Source organism: Chanos chanos, chromosome 12 (genome assembly GCF_902362185.1).
Source record: "Chanos chanos chromosome 12, fChaCha1.1, whole genome shotgun sequence".
Taxonomy (NCBI): domain Eukaryota; kingdom Metazoa; phylum Chordata; class Actinopteri; order Gonorynchiformes; family Chanidae; genus Chanos; species Chanos chanos.
The window spans coordinates 3,681,516-3,695,839 of record NC_044506.1 but is presented as its reverse complement, the minus strand read 5'-3'; the positions used below and the strand labels follow the sequence as shown (position 1 = coordinate 3,695,839).

The window sequence follows — 14,324 nt, the reverse complement described above, 5'->3', positions numbered from 1 at the left end:
CATGGTGCAATTCTATACTGTGCAGTAATTATATACATGGTGCAATACTATACTGTGCAGTAATTATATACATGGTGCAATACTATACTGTGCAGTAATTATATACATGGTGCAATTCTACATTGTGCAGTAATTCTATACTTGGTGCATTACTACATTGTGCAGTAATTATATAAGTAGCACAGAAAGGGGTTTTAGTCATTGCGTGTCACAACCTGCACCTCCATTTTGTTTTGTTCTGTCTTTGTGCTCCTGCTCTGTCTCCGCCCCTCACCTGTTCCTGTTTGTCTCGTTATTAACCTTGTTAATTTCAACCAATCCTGCTTTGCCCTGTTTAGTTCTCCCTTGTATTTAAGTCCTAGTGTTTGCCTTGTACTTTGTCTATCGTTGTTTGTTTGTGTTAGTTTGCACAACTGTTTACGCTGCACACCTTTTGTTATTGGGGTTTTTTTGTTCCCGTTTTGACACCTGTGTTCTCATCTTCAGTTTAAGTAAAGTCTTTCCGTTTGATCACCTTCATCACCGTGTCTTTGCACTAGGGTCCTGCACCACACCGCCAGCGTGACATTGCGTGTTGATGGGAGGTAATGAGATATTATCAGAGAGTAGCTGTAAATAAACAATCTGCACCATAGTGATGTTTGTAGTGGAGCCATTTTTTAGTGTTTGGGCAACCAGAACCCTGCTCGACCTACCCTACCACAAAAATCAGGAATAGTGGAATAGACAGAAAAAGTTATTCTCCATTGTGCAATGGTTATATACATAATAAGATTATTATTATTTCCTGGTGTGTCATGTGAAATAGAAAACATATACATGTTATCATATTTAATCTTAGTAAGTGAAAGACAGACATATTCTTATTGAAATTCATATGTCACTACACTGTAAGTATAATAATGAGGAATAAGGAAGATCATTTCCATAGAGAGAGGAGACTTTGCATTGGCAGCACATGCTTCAGTGCTCTGGGAGTGTTTATAGCCCTGTGAGTTTAACACTTAATGACTGAGAGCTGCCTGCCCCACTAACTTAACACACAGACACCATGACTTTCATCACCATCTTCATCTGGACACTGACTCTGTGTTTCCATGGTGAGATTTTACATTAACTTTTTAAAACATTGAGCCTTTTTCGGACCAAAAGTTTAAAAGTATATGAAAAGGATGTTTGTTTTTAATGAATAAAAGATCTTACAAAGACGTGAGATACAAATATGAGATTATCAAATGTGATATTTTGTGAAACATATGATGCAAGTTAAAAAGTAAAATATTTCATTATATTGTTTTTTAGAGTCCAGAGGACAGGTGACTGTGACTCAGACTCCTGAAGTGAAATCTGCTCTTCCAGGAGACACAGTCACTATTAACTGTAAAACCAGCCCTGCAGTGTATCACCACAGTTACTTTGGTCACTACCTGTTCTGGTACCAACTGAAACCTGGACAGGCTCCTAAAGTTCTCATCAGACATGCAGACAAATTAATCACAAGAATTCCAAATCGTTTCAGTGGCAGTGGATCTGGGACTGACTTCACTCTGACCATCACAGGAGTCCAGACTGAAGATGCAGGAGATTATTACTGTCAGAGTCACCATAGCATCAGTGGTAACTGGCCACACACACAGTGATATAGAGCCGTACAAAAACCTCCCTCAGTCAGACTGCACAGAGACTGCACTGCTGCAGCTGGGACCTACTGCAGGTGCTGAGGGGGAGGATGTGATACAGCACAATGACACACTCTGTGGAGGAGAGCAATCACACACCACACTAACTCTACACTAACTCTACACTCGCTATAATCATTCCATAGTAATCACATTTACGTTAACTTTTCTATGTTAAACTGTAGTGTATCAGGCAGTCTGAACAGATATACTGAATGAGGGTGAAGGGAACTTGGACAAGATGGGAGCAAGTGTTGGAGTGCAAAGACTCATGGGCTGAGCTTTGCAAAGCCGAGCCCAATTGAATAAAATTCTTAATACAGACTATCTATGACGTTCTACCAAGCCCATCCAACTTGTTCTGCTGGGGGAAGACAGAGTAACCAGCTTGCCCTCTGTGTTCGAAGAGACGGACCCTGGAGCACATCTTTAGTGGCTGTTAGAAAGCCCTGGGCAAGGGGCGCTATCGCTGGCGCCATGACAAAGTCTTGAAGGCCATAGCAGACACCATCTGCAGTGGGATTAGCCACTGCAAGCACCTCCACCCAGTGAAGAAGACCATCACTTTCATCAGGGCTGGGGAGACGCTGACATCAGCTGCCAGGACCAGCTCCTTGAGCCTGGGAGCAACAGCACCAGACCGGGAGCAGAAAGTCGACCTGGGGAGGCAACTGAAGGAACTGCGGCCGCAACAACGCTAAGGCCAGACATGGTGCTGATCTCGGAAGCCTCCAAGTCGATCATTCTTTTAGAACTCACTGTTCCCTGCGAGGACCGCATGGAGGAGGCCAGCGAGAAGAAGAGGGTTGAAGTACGCTGAGCTGGTGGAAGAATGCTGTAACAACGGGTGGCGAGCGAGGTGATTTTATTTTGATATCATATTATATTGTTTGTTTTTGTTTTTTTTATGGAGGGGGGCTTGGCCCCCACATCTGTAAACTTTGTGACAGAACTGCTTACACATAAGGCACTAACCTACCAAATTTGGTGTTTAGTTTGGAGTCACAGCAGTGGGAATAATAGGAAATTATAATTTTATGGCACAGGTAAGCTTTTGATCCAGATAACTCCCAAATTATAATGGATATTCATAAACCCAGTAATCCCCTTGGGCTAGGTCCAGGACCAAGTTTGACATTCCACAGACCTACAGCCTAAGAGGCTCATTGCTTTGGAAAGTAACATCATTTTTTTTTTTTTTTTTTTGTAAATACCTTGGTGACCATCGGGCCCTCCCAAAACTTTCCATGCTCAAGTTCATGTAATTCCTGACATGCCTACCAAATTTGTTGCAAATCAAACTTATAATTCTATGTGTTTGGCCAGGGAGAGAAATGGGAAGCAAAAATAAAACAGTGAAAACAATATGCTTCCCAGCAGTGCATGCTGGGAAGCATAAATCAAGCAAACAAGTAAACAAACAAACAAACAAACAAACAAACAGATACACTGAGGCCCCGTGTAAAGGAAGAGACTCAGAGAAGGGCACAGAGACAGAAGTAGCAGTGCTTAATCTAAGTTTTTATTGAAGAAAATATAAGTGGGAAAAAATCGATCTGACTAGGGTAAACCAAAAGTGGGAAAAAAAAAAAATCTGGAATGTTCCAGTAAAGACAAATAAAAGCTGCTCTTGCCTCTTTCGATACAGAGGTTTAAAAACTGAGCAGTGACAATTTTATTTCCCCTTGACAAATTAAATGAACCCAAAGTAACCCCTGTGCTGGCAAGAATGGCAGTGTGAGAGCAAGAAGAATCCAAGGTATCACCATCAAGGCCATCCTGATGAATCTGAGCAATTCTGGTACCAACATCTCAAGGCAGACACTCCAGCGGACACTGCACAAAGAGGACCCCACTTCTCATAGACAGAAAAGAAGAAAGCTTTCGGTCATCAACTCTGTGGTCAGATGATGAAATGCTTTCTATCTGAGTTCTGCAAAGTCTAGGAAATTATTTGCAAAGGGAGCTCTGAACACATGTGCAGATTAGATCAGAATTGCATTAGGGTAAACAGGACAAAAAAAAAAAAAAAAAAAAACATTCTGGGGGAACTATACAGGTTTTCAGGATTCAAAGGTCTTGTTGACACCATTGACAAGACATTTAGACACAATCAGAAAAGGGAACACTAGGAGTATTTATGCTGAAAAGAACAAAACTATACTGACCAAACACAGGTGGAAGTTCTGATTCACTAACTAAGGGTGTTTTCACACTCGGTCCCTCTCAGCCCTCAAAACGAACTCCGAGTGATTAGTCAGCGTTTTTGTGCATATGTCTCAGACCCCCCTGAAACGAACCAAACTGAGACCAACTCGGGAGTGTGGTATCAGTTCAATTTGCTTCAAGTCAGTGTTGCTGTTCGCTTAACCTGTGCATTGTGGAAACAAAGGGGGTCCAGATCCGCTTAGCCTTTTACCATTGAATTCTAGCCCTCTAGGCTTGCCGTAGACAGGTCACATTGCTATTTCTACAAGGACGCTCGAAAAACAAATAGACGCCACTGTAAGTACCCCATCTGTACCCAGAAGCACGATCCGGTCTGCACAGGCGCAGAATTATGTAACCCGAATCACAGGTTAATCCCTGCCCACAGATGTACAACGTATGTGTGAACATTTTAACCAAAAAAAAAACTGAACGCTTGACAGAAACAGCTGGCAGTTCGCAGTGAAAGTGTGTTTAAAGATATTTAATGCTGTTGTAGCACAGATATGGAAATGTTTCTATATCTATGTGTTATGTGAGTGTGTAAGTGACAGTAGTCGTTGTATACTGGTAGATTATCATTTTGCAAGTTCCGTTTTTTTTAAATAAATCCCTATTAGTGAGGGAATTTTGGAATATCGACACAATGCCCATGGTAGTAAAAATAACTACTTGACTCACATTTGATTCAGTTCAAAAAATGCATGTGTATGTGTTCTCTTTAAAGACCCATTATATCTTAAAAAACAGTCTGTTGCCACCTGTTACGTGAGGTGCACTGTGTGTTTATTTGAGTGTCTTGTTTCGTCTGCGTCTCTCTCTCTCCTCTCTCCCCAGGCTCCCAGCTGTGGCGCGAAAATGCTATCAGTTCCATCTGGCCTGGTGCTACATCCCGCCTCTCCGTGCCAGCTTGGCCAATCAGGAACGTAGCGCCCTTTTCGACTTGGCCAACCAGTGGTGGATCGTCAATATTTGAACATGCCCGATTGTAACTGTTTTCAGCTTTCGATCTTGTCTGTGACATTCTGTGCTTCATGTTTTTGCCATTCCTACAAACTTTTCAATTTTGTGTATGACTTTGAATTTTCATTTACCGACTTCGTTTCTAAATTGTCTCGGCTCTGGTGTTTTGGTTATCGATGGGAGAAGGACAGGTAAGGTAGGGGATCCCTGTAGTAGTATTTCACTCTGTATAGGGATAGGTTAGAGGCGGATGCCACTCATGTATGTTTTGTTGTGAGATGGCTAGTGTAGTTAGCTTCCTTCTGCTCTGCCACCTTATTGTTTTGTAGTTCAGTGTGTTATTTTCAGTGTAGGATTTAGGGTGGTTTTTGTTTTGTAGTTCAGTGTGTTATTTTCAGTTGTAGGTATTTAGGGTGGTTTTTGTTTTGTAGTTCAGTGTGTTATTAGTGTAGGTATTTAGGGTGGTTTTGTTTTGTAGTACAGTGTGTGTTATTAGTGTAGGTATTTAGGGTGGTTTTTGTTTTGTAGATTCAGTGTGTGTTATTGGTGTAGATATTTAGGGTGGTTTTTGTTTTGCTTGTTTCTTTCCTTTGGCACCATCTGTCATTCTCTCCATCTTTGTGTGGCTTTGTGTCTGTGTGTGTGTGTGTGTGTGTGTGTGTGTGTTTGTAAATATCACTGCAATTACTGTGTAAATACCACTTTGTAAATATCTCTAATATATCACACGCTTTTTGTACATTGCTTCCCCTGTGTCCTTGTTTTTCCTCAATATCACACCGTCCCAAACCAGCACAGGTGGTGGGTTTTCTTTATGCTACGTCCTCTCTACATACACCTAGACTGTTGATAACGTGTTGTTTTTCTTTGTTTAGTTTTTCTTTTGTTTTCTCGAGTAAACAACATAATTAGTTCAGGATCTTGAGAAAACAATTGTTTTCCCATGGTAACGAATATGTCATTATAATGAAAAAGTTTAGTTTTTTCATGATAATGACACAAATAAGTTGAGATCTCAAACAAAGACAGAAAAAAGCAAACAAACAAACAGCAACAACAAAACAAAACAAAACAAAACAACAACAACAAAAAAAACGCATTATCATGAGTAAATGGAATTCATGGCATCTTAGGACTTTCACAGGTGACGACAGCAAGAACTAGCTGAACAGAAAGAGGACTGAAGCCCCATAAGAACTGAAGTGGACAAGAAAGGGAACTGAATCCTCGTTCAAATGAACTCACAAGGTGAACGCAAAAAGAACTGAGTCCCTTTTCTGTTGGTTTACTTTTTGGTTCACTTTAAGAGGACTGAGTTTGGTTTGTTCAAAAAAGGACTATTTGTGGAAACATCCCAAGAAAACCAGAAAGACTTTAAAAAATAACATAAAATGACCTGCAGAGGGCGACAGAGAGAAACAGGGAATGATAGTGATATAGACTGTTCTGAATATTGGACGTCCTATAAAATATAGAGCACTAAATAGATAGAAGTAAAAACGGTGTGAAAAGTCATAAAAATATGTGTGACACAGGGCAGAAATAATATATAATATATCCAGATTCTACTATAACAGAAAGCTGTTCCATTCAGCATCAAAGTCTGTGTTCACAACTCTCTTTAATTACATGTGCCCTGTTTAGCGAAGAAGATCATTTCCATAGAGAGAGGAGAATTTGCATTGGCAGCACATGCTTCAGTGCTCTGGGAGTGTTTATAGCCCTGTGAGTTTAACACTTGATGACTGAGACCTGCCTGCCCCACTAACTTAACCTACAGACACCATGACTATTCATCACCATCTTCATCTGGACACTTCTGTTTATACAAAAGGTAAATGTGATGCCCTAACAACACATATTAAAAAAGTATTTTTACATGTTTCAACAAATCATTGTTGCTCATGATTACCTTCAGGTGTGTTCTGCTGTCAAGTCTGTAGGGATTTTTAATTTTCATGTCTTGTTATTTCTGTTGTATTTTCAGAGTCCAGAGGACAGGTGACTGTGACTCAGACTCCTGACGTGAAATCTGCTCTTCCAGGAGACACAGTCACTATTAACTGTAAAACCAGTCCTGCAGTGTATTACTGGAGTTCCTATGGTCACTACCTGCACTGGTACCAACAGAAATCTGGACAGGCTCCTAAACTCCTCATTTATTTGGCCAATCAGTTATGGTCAGAAATTCCAAATCGTTTCAGTGGCAGTGGATCTGGGACTGACTTCACTCTGACCATCACAGGAGTCCAGACTGAAGATGCAGGAGATTATTACTGTCAGAGTTACCATTAGATCAGTGGTAAATATCTGTTCACACAGTGATATACAGCCGTACAAAAACCTCCCTCAGTCAGACTGTACAGAGACTGCACTGCTGCAGCTGGGACCTACTGCAGGTGCTGAGGGGGAGGATGTGATACAGCACTGTAGGTACAATTGCAATCCTAACACCGGGACACCAAAAGATGTAGGTGTGATAGGATTAATAAATCAGTCTCATAAAATTTATTAACCATTAATTTGGGTGTTCAATATTTTATAATTAAACAACTAAGATTAATGGGATAAGCTAACTTTAACACTGTGCTGCAGTCTTAGAGAGTATTGCAGTACTAATGTATTGCAATTACACTACTAAATCTATAACACTCATGAACAACCAGGTTGATGAAGGTAACTGGGAGTACTTTGATGGCAGAGGTTAGCATTCAGTGAATACTGTGGCAGCAACAGACAGGACAACAGTTTATTTCAATGATACTATTTATTAACATAATCAATACTACTTGGCAAACTAATACTGATATGGTACAATCAATAATCAGCAGCAAATAGAATGATCAAAGGGTAAATGGTAACAAAATAGTAATGAGTCTATGTACAGGTATTCAGTGTAGGACTGAATGAGTGTTAGAGTAGAGATGCATGAGTGTATGTGTGTGTGAGAGAGAGTACGCGTGCGTGTATGTGGGCTTGTGCCCAGCTGCGCACTGAAGAGAGAGGGAGGAGCGAGGGAGAGAGGCTGTGCGCAGGCGCACAGAAAAGAGGTATGCGTGGTATGAGGATTTAGTGCGCAAGCGTGTGTGCTAGGCACCAACTAGAGTGGGGGTGGGCAACAAGAAGCGCATGTGTGCGAGAGACCAAAGAATGTCTAACTTGAGAGCTAGTCTCAAGTAAGTAGGCCCTAAACTCAACAACTCTACCCAACCCTACAGTCACGCTGCAATCCCAATGTCGGAGGTGTGCAATCAGAAAAAGGGAGTTGGAGAGAGAGAGAACGCATGCCAGATCTATCCTTCATTAGTTGTGACCAAAAGAAAATAACAAACAGCTAAAAACCACATTGTACATGAAATACAGGTGTGTACATTTAAATCATAAAAGAATTCAAATAACAAACACTTCCTTCACGTTAAACGCATATAATCTTAATACTAAAGTGTGCCCAGATGCCAGCCTTACTTGGAATAGCTCATGCGTGGCGACCGAAGGTGCGTCTTTGGTGGCCTGATAAGCAGTGCGATTCGCAGGTCCAGGGAGAAAGTTCCTTTCCTTGTCACTTGAAGATCTTCGGGGCTCCGTTACTCGTCCCAATGATCTTGAAAGTTTCTTGATTTAGTTTGTCGACGTTTAAAGAAAGAAAAAGGGATCCGGTCGCCTTTTCTTCTGTCGAATACTGTGTGCGTTACATTGTAATTAGCCTGTTGAAGGTACATATCTCGCTTGGTTGTTTCTTTGTTCTTTCTTCGGCAGAGAAACGGTGTCTCTTTATCCAGGTATGATCACTTGCCCGAGAGATCAAATACCAGGGAGTAACGGAGTCTCTGTGTGCAGGCAAGAACACCCGCTAGACTGACACCCACTGCTAGCGAGCTGCTGCTAGAGCGAGCCGCTGCTAGGGAGTTGCAGAATTGAAGAAGCTGGAGAGAGAGAGAGTTTGGAATTTTCCGCGGTTTTATGGCACATCACTGTGTCTGGTATCTGGCTCCATTGCTGTAACTAATACCGTTACAGTTAAATCTGAGAAGATGGGTTCAGATTACCCATGCAGTCACGCAGGGAATTATGGGTAATATGGTCTACGGGCCTGACAACCCCTACAGCACAATGACACACTCTGTCGAGGAGAGTAATCACACACTACACTAAATCTACACTCAGTATAATCAGTCCATAATTATAGATAGAAATCATGAACCCTGAAACACAAAGACATGTTTTAGGATCTAACCTTCAGGTGACAACGCTTTTCACTGGATTACACCACAGCCACACAACCATACTCAAAATATCGAATTCATATTAAAGTTATTAGCTATGTGCACACAGGACCAGCGGTACATATACGTGAGTCTCATCATAATCATTGTCAACAAGAGTGATATATCAGTCAGATAGTTCCTGACTGGTTGGGAGGGACTCTGTTGATTACGTGCATTACGTAGTCGACTTAGTTCAGTGTAAACAGTTATTAGTCCTCCATACCCTCAGCAGCCACTGGCTTTGGCCCCACTGACTCAGTCACTGGCTCCTTCAAACGTGAATATGTTAACTAGCTAATCAGGAGAAAATGCTCTGAGCAGCAGTGATGGTAATGGCTGCAGATTGCCCTCGACTCTCTTTGCAGGCTGGATACATAACCTCCCAGATAGCAAACAATCATTGAAATGATGTTAAATCAACATTCCGCTGTCAACGTTAAATTGATTGAATCAATGTCGAACTCCAATGTTGATTCTTCATCACTTTTGCACCCTCGGTTTATATTGAGACAACGTTGAAATCATAACTAAAGATGATCGGGACTTCAATGGTATTTCAACCGAAATTAAACCATAGCAAATTACTATTACTACTTTAAAATACTGTGAAAAAATATGTCCTGCTTTATCTACAGCCAGGATGTTATTAAATATATTTATAGCCCTATATTATTAAACATTAGGTTTGATCTATATGTAAAGGACAATGGACCAACTTTACATCAGTTAAAAAACAAGTTTATTAAAACAAGTTTATTTTAATTCTTTGCGACTTCACTTCTGCGCTGTCTGGGATCCCCACCCACCTGGTCTAAAGTCTGGGTATCTAAAACAGAAAACAGAGGAGCAAAAAAAATAAAGTCAGCCATTTCAGTGACTGTAAAAGTGTGCAACAGTGTCAATAATATGCAAAATAATGCAAATAATACAACAGTGTCAATAATATGTGAACGATACCAGTTTTATAATGACTTCATAGCACAATATCCGAGCTCCATCAGTAGGATAATTTCGCTAGCATAAAAGCAAAATGCTGGCTGTCGTCGGAAGAAAGAATCCTGGACTGGAGACTGTAATTCATGAAAATAGTGTGTATTTTATCTTTGATCAGATTTTGAGTTGTCTCCGAAATATATGCATGCCTCTCTCTCTTCCCCTCAACTCATCCTAGCCAACGCTATCCTGTCATCTAATGCTATTATGAAATGCTAAGTTATCAGTTGCGTTAGCAAGCTAATTTAACGCATCTGCATCTCTCAGTCTTGACATTTTGACAGTAAAACATCCCAAATATTTTATTTAATTTATAGCTACCACGAAAAACCTACAGTAAACCAAGGTTAGCTAACTGACTAAATTAACTTAGTGTAGGTATTTGTGAAACTGTAGAGTGAACTTGGTCTGTGATGCCTAAATCTGGCAACAGATGCTAACGTTTCAATGGCATTTAAAGGTGTCTATAATAATGACCATTGTGACAGGCACGAATGTATGACGGCATATAATGTTAGACAATGTAAATAAGCTATAAACGTTTACGAATATTCAATTTGGTACAATCCATTCAAACATTAGATAAATAGATGCATGCTTACCTGATATGGATTCACAAATGAGATGTGTGAGCTGCCGTTGGTCTCCCACAAGATGGTCCCGGTCAACTATAACTCGATGACTTCTCGATCATATTGGTCAACCATAAATTGATGGCTTCTCAATGTCATATCATCATTTCCCGGTCAACTATATATCGATGGCTTTTCAACATCATTGTCGTTATCCGGTCAACTACAAATCCATGCTCATAGGACAACTATAAATCAATGTTATTCCAACGTCACGGTCATCAACATTACTGTACTGTCGGGTTTCATCGGTATTGTAATGGTGATCCAACATTTATTTAGCATTGAGATTTCAATTTCAACCATAATGATGATTCAGATGGAAAATCAATATTTTTTTCAATGTCGTCTTGCTATCTGGGCTGTGAGCTATTGCTCGCTAACTAGCTTGATGTCTATGTGACATATGCAACTGGTCACTGTTTTTGTGCAGGCCAGCTAGTCAGCTAGGTAATAGTGAAGTTTGGAACATAAAGTAGTGTGTGCATGTGTGTATCTGTGCAAGGTGTGTGTGTGTGTATGTGTGTGGGTGGGGTTGGGGTCTTTTTGACAGAGCCACTGCACTTCCAAAAGTCTGTGCACTTCACTGGGGATTGAAGCGTACAGTAGTGCAGTTTCTCTTTAACGTGATTGGTCTAAAGTGTACAGTGAAGAAATGAGCTGTATGATGTCAGCTTTTTTTTTTTTTGTTTGTTTTGCAGGTGATATTTGTGGCTGTTTTTAGTGGGATAACTGAGGAATGAAGAGTTCTACATACTGTAACATCTCCAAGACAAATGTTGTTGAAATTGTTGACATCACCTAGTTGTATATATCAGCTATTTATTGTGATACCTCTTGAAGCCATTGGAAGAATGCTGCTATAACAACACCATTTCAAGTTATGTAAATTAAGTTATTTATTCATATGTTACTGTACTGTTTTGTTTTTTTTAAAGTCCTGCTTTGAATCAATAAAATATCATTTATTTTATTAAAACTATACTTGTGTGAGAATGCTTTGTGTTTTGCTTAATGCCATTTTTTTTACATTTGTCACATCTATCTTTGTGAAGCCTCTTATGTAATATTTAATAATATAGTGTGATATTTATGAGGGCAATTAGAGCTACTTTAATATTTCTGTTGCTGTATGTGCAAAAGAATCTGATATCATTGTACTATAGGCACATGACCTTACCTGCAAGTAATCCGGCACTATATTTGTGTCCTTATTTTTAATAAACAAATATACTCCCATTGTCGCATTCATTAATTGACATTCCACAACTCACTGCTACTGTAGCACTGACCATTTTATTGAATAAAGTGCTTCAAATAACACAGCAGCACAGTGAAGACAAAGTGTCACTGAACATGAGGAAGAATGAAAAGTAATGAAAACTATTAACAATTTGTTCAATGAGACACAATTATTTACACAAAGATTTTTTTTCCTCCAGATCACCACAGCACCACAGTTCAAAAAGTATCACTGAACAGGATTAAGAATGAATAAAAATGAAAACGATTTACAATATGTACAGTGCAGCTGTTCCAATATTTACAGATGTATTGCATCATTATTTACAGGTCGGGCAGAACGTTTTTTTTTTTGTATTTTTTATGTCCCTGGGTCGGTTGGCCACAAAGTGTACAGACAAGCAGGTTGTTAACCCGCGACAGTTTGGCTCCTACTTCTGAATGTTCTTCCTTCAGCTTACGCTTGTATTGCGTAGCTCTTGCCCAGAGTGAAGGACCGCCAGTGCTGTGCATTGTGTGAATGGTCTGAGGAGCAGGGATTATGGGCACAGTTGGAGTTGGATGGACTGCTGTAGGTGGACCAGCAATCCCTGGGGTTGCCCAACTGGCAGGCATCGTTGGCCGTGTGGAGGGGCCAGCTGTCCCTGGGGTAGCAGAGAGGGAGGGCACAGGTCTGGTGACAGTAGAGGTGGCAGGGGTTTTTCTCACCGGCGGGCTCGCTCTGCTTGGGTTGGACTGCAGGCTCGCTCTGCTGGGTCTTGTCCACGGGCCGGGAACCCTGGGACTGGGACTTCAGAGGCTCACTGCTAGGCTCGCCCACAGATGGAGACTCTTGGGACTGGAGCAAGGCTAAGAATTTACCAAACAAAGTTGTTTTGTGTTATGATTTTTTTTTTAAAAAAATGGTTTGATGTCCATTAACTCTGCATCTCACTTACCTTCCACAGCCTGGCTTGCAGCCAACAGTTCAGCGTCATCACCTTGCCATGAGGAGGGAACCGACTTGGAGGTGCTTGCCTGTGGTTGCTGGAAAACAAATGTATTGTAAGTCTCTAGATTTTATGACGTACCAGTTTTTAAATACCAAAAGCAAACAAGCACATTTAGCCAAAGGGATTGAAATGTCACTCATTTGAACAGTTTTCATTTACTATGCTATTCTGCTCTTCCTGTTTCATAGTAACACTCACTTGTTCCTTGTCATTAATGTATTTCCAGAACCTCTTCATCTGCACACTTGTGATGTGAGTCACAGGTGTGTGCAGCCACCTCCTCACAGATGCGTGTACCCTCTGTATTGTCTCCCTCTGCTTGTCTGTGAACTGTTCCGGCCTGTCCTTTTGGGTGGGGTACTGACGGTAGAGCTCCCACATCTCCTGGAAGATGTGATCCTCGAAGCCTCTCTGACCGTAGATACACCTGTCGATGTTGGCCTCGAGGACAATGGAGACTTGTGGGAAGCTCTCCGCGTACTCCGCGAGGTAGTCTTTCACCCACCCATTTACCACCTCTTCCTTTCTGTGTGGGTTGGCCACCTCTGACCTGTGCTTGTCAATGATGCTGGAATCATATACATCAACTTAGTACCGTCCTCATCAATATCACTGCGATTGTGATGATGAGTAAAGAAACTTTGCAAAGATGAACAGTAAACACTGATAATAGCCATACTTTTTTGCAAGAAGATATAAAAGTAATCTATTTTAAGCATGCCATCAAAACGGTATCTGAAATGCATAGCCTGCAGTGGTATTAAATGTAATATGCTTACTACTTCATGTAGCCCACGTCGTTTTCCACAAGCCAGTGGAATGGCGCATTTTCGTATTGGCCAAACGGGATCACCAGCTTCCCCAGGCAGAGCTGATGTGATGGCGCAGGGATACCCTCTGCTTGAAGGAGCCTCTTTGCGTGGGCCAGGGCAGTGGCTTGGCTCAGCAGCTCCCTTGAAGGTTTGTCGAAAGTCATCTTTTTGTCCCGATAATATCGGGCCTCTTTGGTTGCCACCAGTACGGCCTGCTGGCGATTTGCAGGGGCATTGGGATTCACAGTTTTGACTACTGGGGTCGCCATCTTCAGTTTCAGGTACTGTAATACACTTAGATACAGTAATGCCACAAGAAGAAGAACAACAACAATAACAACAATACTATTGTTGTTATTATTATTATTATTATTATTATTATTATCATCATCAGGGGTTAATTAATAATATAACAATGATGCTTAATGTTCAGCCTTGCCAGATGGGAACTGTTATAGTATGCTATTACTGTCAACTAATAAATGGCACGTGAAATAATAATGATTGAATAATAAATGGAAGCTTTTCTTATTAGTTA

At 40.8% G+C, this 14,324-nt stretch overlaps 1 pseudogene; it reads left to right on the top strand.

Moving 5' to 3' along the window:
* The first annotated feature begins 1,051 nt into the window (after window positions 1-1,051).
* LOC115825491 (Ig kappa chain V region 3381-like) lies at window positions 1,052-7,175 on the top strand (annotated as a pseudogene).
* The last annotated feature ends 7,149 nt before the right edge of the window (window positions 7,176-14,324 follow it).